The sequence below is a fragment of the Dasypus novemcinctus genome, chromosome 3 (assembly GCF_030445035.2).
Source record: "Dasypus novemcinctus isolate mDasNov1 chromosome 3, mDasNov1.1.hap2, whole genome shotgun sequence".
In the NCBI taxonomy this organism is placed as follows: domain Eukaryota; kingdom Metazoa; phylum Chordata; class Mammalia; order Cingulata; family Dasypodidae; genus Dasypus; species Dasypus novemcinctus.
Genome location: NC_080675.1, coordinates 17,976,009 through 17,997,903, shown reverse-complemented (window position 1 = coordinate 17,997,903; position 21,895 = coordinate 17,976,009). Strand labels below are relative to the sequence as shown.

Below are 21,895 nucleotides of genomic sequence, written 5' to 3'. Positions count from 1 at the left end.
GGTGGAGGCCCTATCACTTGAGCCACATCTGCTTCCCTCTACTGAATTTTTCATTTCAGTTATTCTATTTTTCAGCACCAAGATTTCCATTCAGTTCTTCTTTATAATTTCTATCTCATTATTGAAATTATTTTGTTCATATATTGTTGTGCTGATTTCCTTTAGTTCTTTGGCCATGTTTTCCTTTAGTTCACTGGTCCTATTTAACAGAGTTGATCTAAGATCTTTGGTTAGTAGTTCCAGCAACTGAGCTTCCTTCAGTAGAGTTTCTGTTGAATTCTTTTTTTTTTTCTGTGACTAGGCCACGCTTTCTTGTCCTTTGTATATTTTGTACCTTTTTTTGAGAACTGAATTTTCTGAGTATTATCTTGTGATCACTCTGGAAATCTAGTTCTCTCACTCCTTAGTCTACCAGGCCAAGAAAAAGAAAACAAAAGAAAAAAAATTAAAAAGGGAAAGAAAGAGGAAGAAAAAATAACTAATAAACAAAACACCCATTCAAAAAAAGGGTGCCCTGCCTCTTCAAGTTTCTCTGTAATTGCTGGTGGGAAGCGGGAAGCTGCTCTTGCTGAGGCCAAACTGTGGTCAGTATCTGTGCTGGTCCCTCAGGGATCTGTCAGACAGAAAAAAAAGAGAAAAAGAAAGGAACCTCTCCACCCCCTGCCAAAAAGAGGGGGCGTGGCTCTATAGATCCCAGCAGATACTGACGTGGACTGGAAGCCACTGCTGCTGAATGGGCTGAAACCAAGCACACCATCTGCACTGGGCCTCAGGGATTTGCCAGAGAAGAAAGAAAAGGGAGGAAGCAAAGGGGAAAAGTAGGAGAAAAAGAAGGAGGGAAAGAGGGAGGGAGAGGGGAAGAGAGGGAGGGAAGGAAGGAAGGGAGGGAGGGAGGGGAAAGAAAGGAAGAATAAACAGATGGAAGGATAGAAGGAAGGAAGAAAGGGAGGGAGGGCAAATGGAAGGATGGAAGGAAGGAAGAAACAAAGGAAGAAAATGGATGGAAGGATGGAAGGAAGAAAGGGCAGAAAGATGGAAAAGAAAGGTAAAGGAAGGGAGGAAGGCAGGCAGGTAGGCGGGAGGGAGGAAGGGAAGGAAGGAAAGACGGGAGGCAGGGAAAGAAAACACCCCAGAAGAAGCCTGTGGGTGGCCGAACCCTTGCTGTCAAGAAGGCTGAAACTGAAGCCAGGATCTTTGCTGGGTTCTCAGGCATCCACCAGACTGAAACAAAAAACACAAGAAAGAGAAAGAAAGAAAACTGACCAGAAGAAAAGATTTGCTGGCTTTTTACATCCCAGTGGATGTTGGTAGGAGGCAAGAAGCTGCTGCTGTCCAGAGGGCCAAACCCAAGACCAGCACCTGCCCTGGATCCTCAGAGATTCTCCAGACCAAGAAATGCCCACACACAAAAGAAACCAACCAAGGAAGGTGCATTGACTTTTTATATTCTGGTGGATGCTTGAGAGAGGCTAGAACCCGCTATAGCGCAGAGAGCTGAAACGGAGGCCAGTATCCATGCTGATCCTTCAGGGGTCCTCTGTACTGACCTCAGTCTCCAACCCCAACTTTGGGAGGATGAGGTTTCCTTTGCCCACCCTGGCCTCAGCAGGCAGCTCCCAGAATCCAGGCCAGGTTTCCACGTTGCCGTTGTTAACACAGGTGCTGCTGCAGGACAGGGGACCGGGGGCTGGTCACCGGTTCATGCTGCCCTGCTGGCCTTGACTTACAAAAGCTCAACTCTCAACAACTTCTCCCTTCACCTGGTACTTCCATGGTTGTTCTAAATGTCCAATCTGGTTCCAGAGTTACCATCTAGTTAACTCCAGGTTCTTTTCCCAGCTTAATCATTTTTATGGTAGAGGGAGGGAATTGTAAAACTTACTACTTCACCATTTTATATCTGCATTTGTCCATTTTATTATCTCTCGGTTTTTGGCCCTGTCTTGTCTTCTCATATGTCTAGTTACATTTCACTGAGTAGCAGATAGAGTACGTGAAAAACTGTAGTGATAACATGAGGCTCAGGGCGATGTATTTTCCTTCAAAGAGGATTTTTACTTTTGCTTTTAGCAAGAATCTAGGTTAGGCACACTCACTATCTGGAATTATTTGAATTTTGGATTCAGTCCCTACGAGAGTTGTTCTATTTCTGGTCTACCTTGACTAAAGGCTCCAAATGAAATCTTCAGGCTGCTTCCTACGGCTGCTTCTCCTTGGCAAGACGGGAATACAATTATCATGTCCCCAGTCCCATGAGTTTGTTGATAGCTCTGCTAGGCTTCTTAATATCTTGGCTCCTACTTTTGGAAGTGACAAATATTTCCAGAGGAAGAGGACCCAAAAGCTGGGTTAACCTCTCTGGGCTTTCCTCCCCCTCTTGAATCTTGGCTCTGGAAATCGTCATTGCCTTAGTAGCTCCCCCATGCTGCCAAACCAGCCTTTTCTCTTCAACTTTGAGCAGCTTTTCTCGGGAGAAGAGTTGATCTGAATGATTCTTACCCACTACTGCTAAACACATGGATAACCATTGTAAGAAAGGTGTACAAACAAGGAGTCTCTCAAAAATGAAAGAGGACACTACTAGCAATTACATTGGGGCAGCAAGCATAAACCAAAACTGTCACTAACAAATCAGGCTGTATGGTCACCCCAATAAAAATGCATTGAGCACTTCATTAAAATATAATCAATAAATAATTAATTTAAGTAGTAAACAATTCATTTAAAAACTGCCTTGGCCAAATCAAGAATATGGAGGTCCTATCTCTTCCCTTTGTGGTGACTGAATATTAAATATAAAGAACAGGGAAGCGGACTTTGCCCAATGGATAGGATGTCCACCTACCACATGGGAAGTCCACGGTTCAAACCTCCGGCCTCCTTGACCCGTGTGGGGCTGGCCCACGCGCAGTGCTGATGCACGCAAGGAGTGCCGTGCCACGCAGGGGTGTCCCCCACGTAGGGGAGCCCCACGCGCAAGGAGTGTGCCCCGTAAGGAGAGCCACCCAGTGTGAAAGGAAGTGCAGCCTGCCCAGGAATGGTGCCACACACACGGAGAGCTGACACAACAAGATGACGCAACAAAAAGAAACACAGATTCCCGGTGCCGCTGATAACACACAGCAAATGGACACAGAGAGCAGACAGCAGGGGGGAGGAGAAGGGAGAGAAATAAAAAATAAAAAGAACAGGAAGGAGCCCTTGTTCCAAGTAAGAGACCACTCAGCAGCTCGTTGTAAAAGCTGAGGGGCTCAGCCCTCCCTCAGCCTGCCAGTTCCTGGACCCAGTATCTCTTCAATGACCTTAGCTGGGACTTAGTAACTCCACAGGAGCTAAGTTTGGAGAGTTTTCTATAAGACAAGAGATTTTTTTTTTCTAAAAAGATAAGAGAGAAGCCTCAGGGTTGAGAAGAGAGTGAACACAATTTGCAAAAAGAGCCTCATCTCCAACCTTCTGCTCCTCATTGACCAGAAATCCTATTCCCTATTCCATAAAGGAAAGATCACAGTATGTGAAGTGCCTGCCGTCTTGGCGCTGAGAGGGCTAGATTTGCCTCCTGCATTATGTTCTAGAATGAACTCCTCTGTGCTGGAGAATTGTTCCCCGACCAATGCCAGAGCCAAGCCTAGAGAGATACTCAATAAAATAAACCAGGGTCGATGCCTAATTATAGACTTCTTGCATTTTGTTGCCTAACCCTTCCTGGAATTTTGACTACAGTATTTAGAATACTATTTCCTATTCTTAATCTGCATATTTTAGATGGCTTGATTCAAAACAATGTTTTGGATACAAATAGTCCAACATTTTTCCAAAACACAGGCCTTATCAGCACATAAAGTAATTTACCACATGAATTGTGTTTGCATCCTAGCAGGTGGATAACAGATTACTTAGAGCTCCTAAAATGCCAGTGTTTTTTCCCATCCATGGTACAGGGCAGTAGAGAAAGAAAACTATTCAATGAAAAGAAAACAAAATACGATTCCAACCATCTATTTCAGGTCCCTGTGTCATTCTCATTTACCAAGACCAATAGCAACAGAAAATAAAAACGAAGCATTGAAAACATCGATCCTAGCAACAAAGTAATGAGTTAAACTCAATATCAAGGGTGATATTGAGGCAGAAAACCGGGGGTAGGGGTCCAGTTCTGCGGAGATTATCTGTTGCCCTTGGGAACATCGAAATACTAAATTCCTCTGCCTGTTGATTTGTTAAACACAGGCCGGGGGAAAGTTCAGCTTCTTATGCAAGGATTAAAACCAAAGGACAAAGGAGGGCAATGACTTGAGATGGCACCAAGTCTCTTTCTTTCACATCATGCAAATAAGCTGCAGCCTGATTCAATCGCAAAATATCAATCACAAAGTCACCTGCAAAGTTTTTTCTTCGCTCCCAGCGGTTGGTCCACCTTCTCTCATCTAATCCTCTTTAGGGCAGAGCCTAGTCTGTCTTGCCCCTCACCCAAGGCCCAGCCCCCCAGTGGTGTCTGGCACCCAAACAGCCCTCAACAAATGTTTCCAGCCTGACTGATTGAATCCTCAATAGAACTCCAAGAGGGCAGAAAGGGCGTATTTAACACAACACTTCAGAAGAAATACCTGAAGGGCCAAAGATTAAACTGACACTCCCCCCCTCCCCCCCCAGAACTACTACAGTTTGGAGGGCACCCCCTCACACACTTCAGAGGTTTAGTTTTTTTGTCTAACTTTTTATTTGGACAAACTTCAAACCGTATCATTGATATAAAGGCAGTGGCCACCAAAGGTTCTGAGGGGAGGGAGAGGGAACAGGCCCAACCTGGGGGCATTTTTGGCACATTGGAGTTGTCCTGCCTGACGTTGCGATGATGGATATGGGCCATTATACATTTTTTCAAAACCTAGAAAATCGTGGGGGGCAGAGTACAAACTATAATGTAAACTAGAGTCCATGATTAGTACAATGCTTCCATATGTGTTCATCAGTTGTAACAAATGTACTGCACTAATGAAAGATGTTGTTAATGTGGGAAAGTGTGGGAGGGGGAGGGGGTGGGGCATATAGGATTCCCCGAATCCCCTGTATATATATATATTTTTTAACATATCAATTTTATTGATGCATATTAGTAAAGCATACAATTTACCCAAACTGTACAATCAATGGTATTGTAATAATCACATAGTCGTGGAATAATCACATAATCACACAGCATATAGCTATGCTGTACATAGCTGCTATTTCTGGCTATTCTTGCACAATTATTTATGTGCTTATTAAGCAGTTTTATTGAGATATAGTCACGTACTATATGATCTATCCAAAGTGTATAATCAAAGACTTTTTTTAAAAGCCGATTTATGTAATCTAAGGTTTTTTTAAAAATAAAAACAGCCAAACATTTCAAAAAAATAGAAAAGCTGAACCAAGAGAACAATGAACCTTAAATATGTTAGCAGCTATCTTTTTAGGACAAAAACATTCTCCCTCACTCCAAGGTTTAATTTTTTTGTTTTTGAGGATACTGTGTGTTCAAAACTAAGTTGTAAGGCACAAAATTTACTTTCAAGGAGTTTATTATAGAGTTAGTGATTTAGATTGTACAAACATGAACTAATCAGGGATGAATAAAATCCTAAACTTCACTTACAATCAGTTTGTAATTACCAAAAGCTCAGAAACGTGAGAAATGAGTTTGGGTTGGCAGAGATAGAATGGCTGCTTCCCAAACCCTTTTATTCTTCTTCCTGGGCACATGTCTAGAGTACCTTTCCTAGCAAGCCCCTTACAATGAGATGTGCCACCTAACCAAGAACTACTAAATGGAATGGGAAACAAAATGGAACCTGCCACTTTCAAGCCTGGCCCATACCCAGCCATATCCATGCTCTTTCTTTCTTGCTGGTGTGATCCAAATAACCACAGTACACGGGAAGCCATAGGTGGAAAATGCTAGTCATAAGATGGAAAAGTCCTGGCTCCAGTATCGGGATCTTCAGGAGAGCCACCCACTAATCAGGGGTACCCACTGTGGGTATGTAAGAAATAAACAATTGTTTCAATTCATTGCACTGCTTTGCGTTTATTGAAGCAACTACACATGTAACCTCAACTAATACATGCTGTGGCTTAAAACACTCTTGAATATGTATGAAAGCTGATAATATTGAGAAAACAATGATTGTGCTTTTTTACTCTTGCTTTCTGTACATATGATCTTCACCTTACTGGCCCAAAGTACCATGTGCTTTCAGGGATGATTATTAAAGAAGGAATACAAAGAAAGAAGGACTAAAGTTCCATTTCTGGTTGTATTATGGAATAGATACCTGCCAATTCTCACTGAAAACACCCAAAAATGCCAAACAAACTGTTTCCTCAGAAATAGTTTGAAATGTATTGATGAGCTGACAAGAAAGTAAGGCTTACTCTGAGCAGAACACTTACATCTGTTTTCACCTTGAAGGCATTTGACAAACTGGAAGAAATTGAACTTCTATTTTTACAACCTAGAAAGGCACAGGGAACAGGAGACAAACTTGGCGACACTGACAAAGCCAGGGCTCACCAAGGGACAGAGTCCAGTAGGCAGCTCCCTGCTAAAGACAGGATCCCAAAGGGCTGCCACAATAAAAATGCCTAACAAAAGTTAGTGCAGAACAGAGGGGGGACTATCTCTCCTAAAAGTCTGTAACCACAAGACTGCCCTCACACGGGTTTGGAGTATAAATTCACTACCTGGTTGGTCCCCAAAACTTCAGGTTGAGAATTTTAAGTCCATGAAGGTTGGTAGTGAGTCGTGACACCTTGCAAGAACTAACGCAAATTCTCAAGAACTAACGCTCAACTCAGATCTCAAAGAATTCCCACTGATAGTCTAAAATATATATATGAGCTCTCAGGAAAAGAAAACAAAAAATAACAAAACACAAACAACAATGCACAAGGTAATAACGCATCGTGAACAATAACCAGCAGAAACAATAGATAGTAGAATTAGAAACACGAAGGCTTCAAATATTACAATTATCAGACTCGGAATTTAAAACAAACATTTGAATAAATAAAAGAAAAAGTATATAAGAAGTGAGCAAAAAAGAAACCATAAAATGTCCAAGAAGATTTTTTTTTTTCGGGTATCAGGACTGGGGATTGAACCCAGGACCTCGTAAATGAGAAGCCGGTACTCAACAACTGAGCCACACTGGCTCCCCTGAGTTCATTTTTTTTGTTTGTTTGCTTCTGTTTTTGTTTTTTTAGGAGGTATCAGAACAGAACCCAGGACCTCCCATGTGGACAGCAGGCACTCAACTGCTTGAGCCACATCCATTCCCTTCAAGATTTTTTTAAAAGATCCAAATGGAGCACCTAAAACTGAAAAACATAATTTAAAAAATTTTAAAACCCTCAGTAGGTGAGTTGAGCAGCTGATTAGGCTTAGAAAACTAAGGAAGAATGAAGAAATTATCCAGACTATAGCACACAGAGAGATAAAGAGATAGAAAATATGAAAGTGAGGTTGACACAGGGAAGATAGAGAACAAAAGTGTTACATATACCTAATCTGAGTTCCAGAAGTAGAAGAGAAAGAATATGGAGCAGAGACAGTATTCTGAAAATATTCCAGAACTGATTTTAAAAAATCAATCCAAAATTTTCAAAGCTGCCCAAATCTCATGCAAAATAAATATATAAAAAGAAATACAATGAAATTAACATATAAACACTTTATAATAAAACTGCAGAATACCAGGGACAAAGAGTCTATTTTAAAAGCAGCCATAAAGGTACTTAAAAAGAAAAAAGAGTACCTTTAAAGATAAATGGCAATTAGACTTAAAGTGGATTTCTCTGAGAGTACATGCTTCCCATGTACAGCTGGGTTCGGTCCCCGGCACATCCATAAAAAATAATTTAAAAATTAAAAAGTAAAGTGGATTTCTTAGCAGTAGAAGCCAGAAAACAATGGAACAATATCTTTAACATCTAAAGAGAAAATAACTAGAATTTTATACCTAGCAAAAATATACTTCATACTTAACAACACTATGTCTTAAGAATAGGGGAAAAAATAAAGACATTTTCAGACAAACAATAACTGAAAGAGTCTTCTATCAGTTGATGATCATGAAATGAAATCTAGGAGGAAAAGCGACCGGGATTGGGGTGGTAAAAGGAATCCTAAGCAAAGAAAATAGTAAATATTGGGTAAATTTGAACAAACATTTTCCGTGGAAAATGATAATGATAAGTCTAATCTGTGGAGTTAAAAAAAGTAAGATAGAATGAAAATCCTGAGCCAACATGGGATCTAAGCTGGTGGCAGTGGGGGTGGGTGACTAGAGTGAAGAAGGCTAAGGTCCTTGGCTACTTTGAGAGAAAAGAGAAGGTTTTTAATAGCTTTTGGCTTTGATAAGTATTCATGCTAAAATCTCTAGAGAGCCTCTAAAGGAATAACGATAGAGTGAAAACTCTCAAACAACTATATGAGAGAATACGAAATAAGAAAAATAATGAATCAATTCAAAAGGCAAGAAATGAAAGGAAATACACATGAAAGAGGTAGGGCAAATGGAAAGCACAGGAAAATGGAGGAATAAACCCAAATACAACTGTAATTACAATAAATAAAAATGGATAACAGTTAAAAGATAGTTATTTATAGAATGCATTAAAAACAACATCCAACTATATGCCACATATAAAAAACATGTCAAAAGTATTATGATACAAAGAGTTTGAAAAAACAAAGAACGGAAAAGCAAATGTCAGCAAAAACTAATTGAAAGGAAGATGATTACATCCTACTGTTGTCTAGCATTGCTTCATTCACATCAGACAAAATACATTTTAAGACAAAAGCATTGTGATAATTAAAGAAAGCAACTTCACAATAATAAAAGATCCCATTTTCCAGGAAGATAGAACAATTCTAAATGTGTATACATTGAAAAATGCACCTTCAAAATACATAAAGAAAAAATGTCAATCTACTATCTTAGTGGAAGATTTTAATATACCACACCCAGTGAAAAAGAGATCCAGCAAAGAAATCAGTAAATAGAGAGATTTAAATAACTCAATTAACAAGCTTGATTAAATGTCAAAGAATTGACATCGTAAGACTATATTCTATGATCAAAATGCAATTGTCAGAAATCAATAAAATGACAACTTGAAAAATACCATGAGTTTAGAAATGAAAACACTTTTATATAACTCACAGAACCAATCAAAATAAATTTAGAAGTTATTTAGAATTAAATAATGAAAATATTGCATAATAAAATTTCTAAGATTCAATATTCAGAAGATAATTTATAGATTATAATTTTATATTAGAAAATAAAGCTTCCTAGGAGGTTAGGAAAAGAACAAAATAAATGAACAGAAAAAAAGAAAAAGAAAAAAGATACAGCAGATATTAAACAGAAAAAGGCAATACTGTGGAAAAGACCTAAGATATCAAAACCTTTTTGGGGAAAGACTAATAAAAATAAAATTCTGTTGATTCTGATCAAGAAGAAACTAGTAAGCATACAAGCAATGTTTAAGTAATTATGATGGCACAGAGAAAAAATAATGAGGCCATTATGAAGAGTCATGTGCCCCCAATTTTTAAAACCAAGATGAAATAAACAAATGTCTAGAAATATATAAATCGCTAAAATGGATTCAAGAAGAAAGAGAATACCAGAATAATCTTATTATAAAAAGAAACTGAATTAATAGTTGTAAATCTTCTTAAAAGAAAACTCTAGGCCCAGATGAACAAGTTACTACTGTAAAACATTCTGTGGCACACATAATTCCAATTTATATAAACTATTACAGACAATAGAAAAAGAGGGCTTTCTGACTTACTTTATTTAAAAGGCTAGAAAAACCTTGATACCAAAACTTACTAAGAAAAGAAAATAAGATTTCTCACTTGTGAATGTAGATATAAAAAATCCTAAAAAATCACTGCCAAAGCAAACTTAGCAATATATACAAAAGATAATACCAACATGCCACGTTGATTTATTCCAGAAATGTAAAGTTAAATTAGAAAATCAATTAATTCACCACATTAAAGGGGGAAATCATAGAAATATCTCAATAAATGTAGAAAATAATTTTATATAATGTACATTCATTTTTTTTTTAATGAATTACATTTTTAAAAAATGATTACCAAAATTTTCAGACTTGACAAAGAGCTTTTACAAAATATTCTGGCAACATCACACTTAAGCATGGGACAAGAGGAACATTCCTTGTAAGATCATGAAAAACACAAGGGGACCCACCATCACTGCTTCTCCTTGGTACTACAGTAGAGGGCCCATCCAGTGCAGTAAGAAACAGAAATAGATATTAGGATTGGAAAGGAAAAAGAGCATCATTATTTGCAGTCAGTATGGTTACCATGTAAAAAGCGCTAAAGAATTAATAACATAATAGAATTAATAAGAAATGTAAATGAAGTTGCTGGACACAAGATTACCATGCAAAATCAATTTCATTTCTTGTGCATATACATTTCAATAAAATTAACTGCTTTGACATAGCAATTAATTCCTAGGTATATACCTAGTATATGGTCATCAAAAGATATTTATATATATATATATGAAATATATTAACTTCTTATATATAAATATACACCTGTACATTTGTAATAGCAATGATGGAAGAGTTTGTTGATGGGGAGGGGTGGCGTGGGGGGAATATGGGAACCTCATATTTTTTTAATGTAACATTTAAAAGAAAATTTTAAAAATAAATTTTAAAAAAAGATTTTTTAAAAACTAGGGAAAATATAATACTATATGTAGCAGTTTGATATGGTTATGAAATCTAAAATTAGATAATGGGTTATGTTTGTAATCTGATATGTACCTAGGCATGATTGAGTTATGATTAGGGTGTTGAGTCCCCACCCCTTGGTAAAAGGCATGGCAAAGAACAGAGTGGAGGGTTTTTGATGTTCGAGTTTGATGATGAAGCCTTAAGTTGGAGCCCTGGGAAGTAAGCTCACAGAGGAAAGAGAAGCCCCCCCAGGAAGAGAGGAACCCTAGACCAGGAAGATGCAAGCCCTGGGAAGGAATCTTGAATCCAGAGAGAAGCAAGACCCTGGAAAGGAGGAACCCAGGAAGCCTGAACCCTCACAGCCATCGGCAGCCATCTTCCTCCAACACAGGAAAACAGACTTTGGTGAGGGAGGTAATCTATGCTTTATGGCCTGGTATCTGTAGTTGCCTACCCCAAATAAATTCCCTTTATATAAACCAACCAATTTCTGATATTTTGCATGAGCACCCCTTTGGCTGAGTAATACGCTATACTGTGATGAAAATGAACAAATTATTGATATATGCAACATTCAGTCCTACATGAAACCTCACAAATACAATATTGAGCTAAAAGATACCAGACGCAAAAGGTAATGTACTGTAACTTCTATATGAAATTCAAACACAGACAAAGCTAGGTTAATGGTGTTGAAGGTCATGACAGTGGTTACCCTGGGGAAGAAAGCGGCTTTGGGGAGCATGAGTGGAATGTCTTCAGTGCAGGTAAGGTTCTGTTTATTGTTCTGGGTACTGGTTACATGGGTGTGTTGGTATTAAAATTTATCAAGGTTTAGATTTGTGCTCAGTTTTGGATGCCATGATGGTTAAGCTAATGTGTCAAACTGGCCAGGTAATGGAGCCCAGTTGTTTGGTCAAGCAAGCATTGAGCTAATTGTAATACAAGGACATTCCATGGACTTTCGTCATCAGTGATCTGATTGCATAGATGGCTGGTTACATCTACAATCAACTGAGGAGATTGCCTTCAGCAATGAGTGACATCTCATCCAATCAGTTGAAGACCTTATAAGAAGTAATTTCAGCATTCAGAGAGAGAATTCCCATCTCTACCTAAGACAGCGTATCCTGGGGAACTTATCAAGGACATTCATCAGCCCCTGGCTTGCAGCCTGCCCTGCAGAATTTGGACTTGTGCGTCCCCATAGTCACATGAGACAATTTTATAAACTCTCATATTATTTACAGATATTTTGTCAGTTCTGTTTCCCTAGAGAACCCTGACTAAAACAGATGTATAATTCAGTAAACAGTTTACATAACAAATTAGTTAAACACCTATGTAACTGGCAATAAACTGCTATATATATAGATGAAGATAGAGACACACAGATACACACACTATATATGCATCTAAATATATATGACATATGTATATGTGCAATATATGCATACTATATACTATATATACTATCTATGGTATATATATACACACGTGTAAATAGTATAAAAACAATACTGTACAGCTACTTCACACTATACACAAACACTAATTCCAGGTAGACTAAAGGCTGAAATGAGAAAGACACTTCACAGATGAAGAAACATGAATGACCAATAAACAAACTCTTATTACTAACCAAGAAAATTAAAATTAAAATCACAATAAGATTATTTCACACTTAATATAATTGGCAAAAATTTAAAAGTTTGACAATATTAAATGTCAGTGAGAGTATGAGACATCTTGGATACTTATTCACTACTGGTGGTATATAAATTAATACAGGAACTTTTGAAAACAATTTTGCACCTAGATGCATAAACCCATAACTAACCATTTCATATCTAGATATTTACTCTAGTGTGAAGGGTTTCTAATTTTTTCACCCCTAGTTCACAATAAGAAATACTTTTCAAATTATGACTCAGTACACAAACATATACAAACTTATATAAAAGCAAAATAAAAGTATTATGAAACCACACCTATCTTTATTATGAGATATACTCTAATAAATTGTATGAGATACACACATCCACATATGAAAAACACAACCTATAGAAACTTATTGCATATGTTCACCTGAAGATATGTAGAAGAATCATCATAGCAACACTGTGATAACAAAACAATGGAAACAATTTAATGTTCATTGATGATAGAATGAATAGATAAAACTTTGATATATTCATACCATGGACTAGTATATGGCAGTGAAGAAATGCATGGATTACAATTACACACAACAACATAGATGTTTCTCAGGAGCATAAGGTTGAGGAAAAACAAAAAGAGAAGCAGAAAACTGCCGAAGAATATATATATGAAAGCAGTCATAGCTAAATTCTTTATGGTTTCGGGATCAAAACACACATGGTAAAACTACAAAGAAAAAACAAGGGCACAGCCCAGAAACAACAAACTTCACATGTGCTCACAGCCCACAATGGCTAGAATTTGGTCATTTTTAGCTGCAAGGGAATCTTGGTAATTGTGTTGCCAACTGGGACCGACTAAAACTTCGGGCAAATGAATACAGGTAGAAATGAGTAGACTGCCACAGGCAGCAGTTCAACAGCCTTGAAAGTCTGGGAGAGACTTTTTTACCCTCAAACCCTCTGGAATTTCTACACTCTGGAATTCTAGGGTTTCCTTGGCTCACATCCCTGCTTCCATCATATGGCAAGCCACCACTCTGTCCTTGGATCTGCTCTTTAGTTTCTGTTAACTTGGGCTTCCTCCTGTGTGGCCTTCTCTTTATAAGGCCTCCAATGACACCAATTCACCCTAATTCTGTAGGACCCACCCTGATTCAGGTGGCCACACCTTAACTAAAAATAACATCTTCAAAAGATCCTGCTTACAGGAGCAGCTTAAGATAAAGAGCATGGCTTTTGTTGCAGTACATAATCCGATCTACCCCAGAAATATAAAAGGCTCCTTTTACCCACGACCCTGAAATCCCTAACATTTCTGCCTTGGTGGTAGAAGGATGACTTGGTAGAGGGAAAGTGAAAGAAGAGCTCACACCTTGTTGAGCCCAGATAGTTATGGGAAAGATAAAGGAGATAAGAAAGGAGAACAGGTACTGGGTGGGTGCAAATGAACTGGCCATTCGGCTCCGTGAATGACAGTGTCTTTAACAAGAGTGTAACACTGAGTAAAAAGGGAAGGTCCTGCACCCACCACCCTCTATCGCCTGAGACTTGGGAAGAGATGAGCTCCCGGGATGCCTGTACCAGCCTGCAGCACAGCGTTGCCAGCTTGGCATTACAGCAGGATCAAGGAAAAGAGAGCGTTGGCGCTCCGCACTGTCGAGGGTGCCAAGCTGAGAACAGCATGCCTGCCTCACAGTCTGCTGGAGGCGGAGGAGGTGACCCCTCGCAAAGACCAGCAGGCCAGTGGCTTTGACAGAGGGTGTAGCTAATACTCAGGTTTGCCAACAACGGGAGTGTCGGCAGCGAGGGCCACGTGGGCAGAATGACCAGATCAATGTCTTCTGCAAATTGCAGGTCCCATTAGGAGGTCCCAAGAGTAACTTTTTTACTTAAAGAACATAGAATGGAATAGATCAGAGTGCATCAAGTGTAATAGGGTGATAATGTTTTGTACAACTATTATTTCAGCTATACATGTTATTTGTAAAAAATTTTTTTTCTCTCCGTGTATACAAATGCAAATATGTGTTTACTAGAACCTCCTGTACAATGTTCCTTACTGTAAGCCATGGCCAAAAAGAGAAAACGTTTGCAAACCACTGGATTAGATTACGTATTACAAGTGCACAGACTTCCACTTCCCAGTGGACGGAAGAAATAGCCCTTGAGGGCAGAGGCCGCCCAGCCTAAGCCCCCTGAGTTTGCTCTGCCTCAGTAAGAAAGAAAGGGGAAGAGTGAGCTCAACGCCCCTTCCTACAGACGTTAACCAGGCAGAGAAGGGGGCGGGAGGGCTGGGAGGCCACAGGAGGAAACGGGCATTGTGTTCCCAAGGAGACTGAGAATTGTCTAAGAACTGTCTGGATTACCAGATCAAACTCTGTTTTCAAATGAATGGGATCAAAAATTGTTATTCTTTTTCCTGCTAATCAATTGGGAGGAAGGCTAGCTGTAGCCAAATAAAAAGAAAATCGCATTTTCTGTGCACATTGGAGTTGTAGAGTCGATCAGGTTGGTGACTCCACAACCTGAGAACAGAGGAAGAAGGTTGTGGTCCAAGCGGAATTCTAAGCAAAGGCAGGGGAGCTGGAAGGAGCAAGGCAAATTCTGGGGGTCAGGCTAGATCCTAGAAGGACTTGAAAGTCAGGAGGAGGAGGATGGCCGTGCTGAGGTGGGCCACGGGGAGCCACCAGAGATTCTTAGTGGATTAAGGACTTCACAACTATAATGTCAACATCACAATAAAAATAGCTACAATCGGTTGAGTCGGCCTGTGTGTTAAGCTCTTTGCCAAGTGCTTTTCAGGGATTCTAGGATTTAGCCTTTGCAGTAATCCTTTCAGGATTTCCACATTACTGAGTTTTATGTCCAAATTACTGGGTCTTAGGTCACTTAACTCACCCAAGGTCACACAGCTGCAAGTGGCAGAGGCAAGGTCTGAAAGCAGGAAGTGTTGCTTCCAAGTTCCTGCTTGTAGAGTGTTCTAGGGATGGAAGCCTTCAGGAGGGACAGGAGCCAGGAGCGACAGAACGCCACGGAGGCACCTGCAGTATTCAGTATTCCAGGAGTGAGGCCTCAGAATTCCAGATGAGGAGTGCCCATGGGAGAATGTCAGACGGCAGCAGGGAGACTTGGTGAAAAATTAGACGGCCTGGGATGTTAAAAAGGGGAGTGCCCAGCTCTTCTGGGAAACAAGGACAATGATGGCAACAAAGAAAAAGCAACAGTACAAGGGTCCTTTTAGAAAATTCCTGCTTGGATGCTTGGACTGTGAATGTAAGCTGTTTTTCTTATGGCCATTTTTTCAGACTGAAAAAGCACTCTCCCAGGATCTTCATTGAATTTGAAGCTAAAGGGCTATTAAATATGATTATTCTTCTAAAACGACTCCAGTTTTAGAAGTGGACTGTGGAAGGAGCTAAAGAGTAAAGAGTGATTGTGGGCACTGTTGATGCCCTGGCCACATCCCTTTCAAACCTTACCATTTTAGTGCACTCCAGGCCAACCACCACATGCCATCCACAGTATCAAGGGCACCTAAACTCTAACTTCCTATAATAGACTAAAATCCACTTTCCCAGAGGGGCGTGCTACTCTCTGAATCTTAAGAAAGTGATCTCTGCAAAGGTACTAGGTATACTCTCTGTGACGCCCTGGGAAGTGGCATGCACTCTTCAGTTCACAAAGAAAATCCCCAAGAATGTAAGTGTTCAACGCTCAATCAGGAAGCATCACTGGTTGTCACACACATGCCGTAGGATGGTTCCACAGATCTCTATGGCTGTACACGCATATTCTTGTTTGAAAGGCAGGTGGGAGAAGAAATAAGATGGCCTTAAATGACCCAAACATGAAAAGCTTTATTTCAACACATTTCAATAAATAAAAGTTAATCACAACCGTTTTCATTCATTACCCCACACATGATTTTGTACTTGTACTAGCTTCACCTTTGGAGAGAAATGTTTTCTGAAAACATAGTTCCAGTAGGAATTGTTGGGAGATCAGTGGCTTCCCAGAACACTGATTATTAGAATCGCCAACTCTAACGAAGTGCAGGTAGTCACAACCTGGCAAGCACAGGAGAAGCTGACAGAAGAATATAGAGAAGGGCAATGTGTCCTTTCTTCTTATAAAGACCCACAACAGTGCAGCCTCCAAGAAACTAGGCAGGGGCTGGCCATGGCCATCAGAAGCTCAATTCTACTACACTTTGGCAAAGTTTCTGCCATTTTCTCCCTACCCCAGCACACATGTGAACCTGAAACTAAAGAGGATTCCTCTGTCTGCCACCCCTAGAAATCCTTAAAACTGGTAGCTTCTGGGGTCTGAAGGGGGAGAACTGAGCCCAACCTCAACACTGCCATTTCAGGACAATCTCATAATAGATAAGATGTGAATCTATTTGATGCTATTCAAATATCATCTGTGTCTTATCAAGTTAACTCAACACTCAAAACACTACTGACTCTGCCAGGTAGATTATATAGCTTGGCAAACTTTCATTTCATGAATGACACTTAAAGGGAAATTATTTTCACTGACTAATGGAATAACAATGATGTAACAGATTCTGAGGTGGTAATAGAATAAATCCATGCATTCGAGTAAAATGATAGCCAGCAAATCTCAAATGCCACCTGTAAGGCTCCTATAACTTTCAGGAAAGGAGGTCCTGGTGTGTCAGTAACCCCTAAGAACATGCCTTCCCTTTCCCTCATTCTAACCAGGACAAGTGCATTTTCCTGTTTATGGCCTGTATATATACAGGTCAGCACACTGGAATGTGTTGTATTCTATCATATTACTACCTTTTCCTAGTTGCTCTCAGACAAGTACCCTTTTAAATTATCAAATTCTCTTCAGCTAAGAAATTCTGGGACTCTGAAGAAATTCACTCATACTTTCTTTAGAAAAGAGTAGTTTTCAAACTGTGTTCCCAGGGGTACTAGGGTTCTAGGGGAACAAAGAAGGTTCTGGACTTCTGGTTTGCCCAGCGCAATTCTGTTTTTATTTAACATATATATTTGGGTCTTGCATAAGATTCAATTTGGTGCTAAATTTAAACAAAAATTATGTCTTAAAAAATATGTGAAAGGCATTGCATTAGAGTTCTTTCTCCCCCAGGCACTCTCAATTCCCTCTTCCTCCCATCCAACCCCCGCTGTTCCCTTCAAATGGAGGTTTATGAATTTTCCTCTAAAGAAGCTCACCCAGATTTCCTCCTCCAGAATTTGAAACATACATGAGTTGAAATGATTAAATATATGTATTTACAACATCCAAAAAAATAACCTAGAGTTTTGCACAATAAATCCTTTCAAGGTTAACATTTGTTTTTCTCTTATGTATTCCAAATTGACTTTAGCCTATCCTAGCTTCCCACCCTCCCCCATTCTGAATTTTTACCATCAGCGAAGTTGGCACACAATCTAACATTTGTCCTTTATGAACGTTTTATCCTATAAGCAAAGGGAATGACAAAGCTGCTACTCTACACTAATTCAAAAGCAAGACTGGCATTTCGTTGGGATTCTGGAATGATTATAAGAAATCTGGTATAGCCATTAAAAGGCCAGATTCAGTGAGTATGTGTGTAACAATTTGACAACTGAAAATGAATTGGAATTTTATTGAACATCTTGTAGATTTGTATTGGTAAAATAAGTTGTACACGGTAGTGTAATGATTAATCTTTTAAATCCCAAAGTAAAAAAAAATAAACAGATATGCCAGAGATTTGAAGCGATTTGGTTGTACCTCTGAAAAGTCCCTTTAGAAACAAAGTGTTCTGAGAAAACTATTTGACAATGGAGAATGAAGGCAGATTCTAGAAACCAACAAATCCCATTCATTTCCTTCAGTTTGTAAAAATAAGCAACTGACATGTTTCCTGCCAATGAAGAGACTTGTAGATAAGAAAGCTCCCTGCAGGAAATCCTTTGCTGAAAGACAACACTTGTGCCATTAAACTTAACCTTCTTCACTAAATTCCAATCATTTAAGTATTTGACAACGTGAGATCATGGAATATATGTGAAGTCACCAAAACGATGCTATGTGACTTCTAAAGTCTTTAAGGCCCGTGCTCTAGACACATTAAAATATAGTTAGGTCTCTTTCTACTCCACCCCTCACCGCGCCCCACCCCCACAACAGCCAGGCAATTAGTCTATGAATATAAGGGAAATTTGCTTCTCTGAAAAAGATCAGAGCGTTGACTGTACAAGACTCGAAGCTGACTATGATCAATTAAGATAAAGCACCACCATAGTATAAATCACCAGGTTTGGAAGGAAGTTGTTTCTTAAAACTTAAAATCACCACTGGCATGATACGAAAACATAATAATGCATTGGTTTTAGATGTACAAGTTTCTATTCGTATCCCCAAAGTCAAAATTTAGGAGAGGGCCTCCCTAGTTGTTTTTCTCTTAGCAAAGGGAATGGGGGCGAGTCTCTAAGCCTCTCACCGATCCTTACACTCCTCACTGAAACCATGACCAAGCTACTGGAAGTATTTGCAGCTTTAATTTTGGGAACCTCCCAATTATACTAAAAAACGAAATCATTCTTCTTCATCCAAGAAGGGGAAACTTTCTAAGTTTGCTGAATAATAATAATTGCAGTTTTGAAACAAATCTATTTCCATTTAGGGGGTTTTCCTTTCCCTCTTCAGCTACTGAGAACACACCCTTTTACGCTCTCCAAAGCACCAGACACACACTCTTCATTTATTTATGCCTGCACATTCAGCAGTCAGAGCAGGGTTCCAAAATACCCACACTTCCTTGAATTCACTTGCTTGGGTTCAACTTTGAACCCTCTTGCAAAACAAAACACAGCAAAAAAAAACACCTCTTCGTTACCCCTTGCTTATGACTCTTCATCCACAGGTAACATTCTAGTCTCCCCGGCTCTAAAGAGTTTCGTTCTAACAGGAAACATACAAATCAGTTTGATGGGGCTCTCCTTCTGACCCTTCCTTGGCACAACTGAGAAGTGGCAAAACGCTCAGTAAGCACATGTGCCTCTTCTTGCTTTAAGCCTTTTTCTCCATATATTTTCAATAAAAATACCCTTATGAAATCCAGGAGACTATGCATTTTTGGTTGTTGTTGTAAAATGACCTTGATTTGACAGGCACCGTCTCAGGTTTCAACAGATGCTGTGGGAAAGCTCAGAGAAGCCAACATGAACTCCAGGCATCTGTGATGACATGCAGGGTTTTGTGTGTGTGTGTGTGTGTGTGTGTGTGTGTGTGTGTGTGTGTGTGTGTGTGTGTGTGTGTGTTTAAAGCGGTAGTGTGGTTGTGTGTGCGCGCGCGCACGAGCACCGCGCGCACAGGGGGGGTGGGGTTACTCTTCTCAGTTTCCATGACAACCACGTCTCCACTCATCGGTTATTAGATACCATCCACTTCCTGTGTCTAAATTTTTAAGCCAATCAGAAAAGTGTTTATACGTTTAACAACTTCTGGGACAGTGCTTCTTGAATGAGATTCTTTAAGGCTCATATGAAGATGTCCCCAAGCCTTATATTTTGTTTTATAGATGTAACATTTTATAGTATTTCTTAATTCCTACTCTTAGAGGGTGAAGAATGCCCTTTTTTCTTGGATGTGAAATGCATTCTCCTCAAACCAGATGCCACAATTTCTTATAATACAGGGCAAAGCTGATTTTGATTGTTTGTTCCTCATTGTTTTATTCTTTCACTGTCGCAGACTTAAACTTAGTGCTATTGCACACGTCACTTAAATTATCAAAGTAACGATACAGTTAAGCATCCATCTGCTTGCTGATGGTGCTCTCCAAATAAATTTTTATATGGATAGGAGAAATTATCCCGAGTTGAACAACTCTGAGTTCTACAACTTATGACGAGCTATAATTGGGAATGCACTGTAAAAATTGTCAAGCAATATGTCTATAAACGTAAGCTATTAGCCGGCGTCTGCAAAGAAATTTGCCACCAAAATGGCCTACTTTTATCTGGATAGAAACAACGAAAATTAAACATAAAGATATCTGAAGCAAAACTGCAATTGCATTTAAAAAAAAAAATCTTGCAGAAATCTGTGCAGGAGAAGGTTGATCAGAAATTACGGCTGGGTTTTAAAAGCAGGTTTGAGGTGACTGTTTTCCTAAGTCTCAATCTAACTGGCCAATCAGTGGGAGAGTAAAAGTCATTTGTGCAGTCTCGAGCTCTGCACCCCAAATGAGAGCTCCTCTCCTCCCTAAGGCCGAGCTGGCGATCAATGAAAACCAGGGAACAAAAGGAATATAACAGGATGTCTTCCTTAGCTAAGGAAAACGGTTCCCTCTTTCCTCAATGAGCCGGCGCACCCTGCCTTCCACACGGGAGCCTCCAGCGACCAGTCCTTCCCAAGGAGGCACCTCTCACATTGGCAATCATGTGTCCCAAGCGCTGGCAAATGTGTCACCTTAAGCACAGCCTGTCACGCAGGGCTCCCCGAGCCCAGCCAATTGAAACTAATACGTTAAATAAATTAATACCCCCCCCCCCCCCTTGAAAGGCTGCCGAGAGAAACTGCGTTTCCCTTCCCCAAATGTCATCCCCGGAGTATAAACAAAGCATGAAAAATAGTCTCCTCAGCTTCCAGAGCCGTCATCACGGTTTTCTCCTCAAAACAATGTTTCTCCGAAAAGAGAAATATTTTTTTCACCGCCCTCAACGGAAACTCTCATCTGTATATGTCATAGCAGGATGACCAGCTACAGTATTTGCAGAGAGGTTGAAACTGCCCACGGATTTGACACTGTTTATAACTGATAGCAAAACAGTTGCAGCAGCAATGCTGTAAACTCCGCCGAGCCCAACTCCACGTTTAACGCGTTCGTCCCTTGAAAATAAAAGTCACGCCTCGGTGGCCCACAAAAGTGGGCTTCCCCAGAAGTCATAAACAGGGTACACCGATCATTTGACAATTTTTAAAAACAGCCATTTGCTTGCTATTTTTTTTTTTTAAATACATATTTGAAAACGACCATCCACGAATGCCTGGGAAACTTTTTTTTTTTTTTTTAATGAACTTACTTTTGAGACAAAACTAATGAAAATATGCAACTTGCCATTCCTCGAGCTTTCCCGGCTGGGCTGCAATCTATAAATCAATCTGAACACCAGGTGGAAATACGGGGCCGGATGGACCTTAAAGAAGAACCCCACGAGAGTGCCCCCCAAATGCAGCAGCCGGGCGGGGAGGGCTGCTCCTGACAATGCTGAAGCCGAGCCCAGGCGCCCGCGGCAGGAAGCGAGCCCCATTTGCGTTACCTTCGATCGCCGGCCCCCCCCGCTGCTCCTCGCGGCCACATTGGGGGGCTGCGGCGGCGCTGGACTCGCGGGTGGCCCCGCCGCCGGGTCGCGCCGTCTCCCGGCCGAGGCTGCAGCCGATCGCGGCCGGAACCCCGGCTCCAGCGCCCGGCGCCCGCC

General features: G+C 40.2%; 1 protein-coding gene across 3 annotated transcripts in view; it reads right to left on the bottom strand.

The window, feature by feature from the left end:
• FOXN3 (forkhead box N3) overlaps window positions 1-21,885 on the bottom strand; it is a 389,249-nt gene extending 367,364 nt beyond the window's left edge. For 2 of the 3 annotated variants that reach the window (XM_058292566.2, XM_058292581.2), the window contains exon 1: window positions 21,737-21,885. The gene's annotated coding sequence lies outside the window, so the exon portion shown is untranslated. The remainder of the gene's footprint in view (window positions 1-21,736) is intronic. The other variant, XM_058292573.2, reaches the window with a different exon arrangement.
• Between the last annotated feature and the right edge of the window lie 10 nt (window positions 21,886-21,895).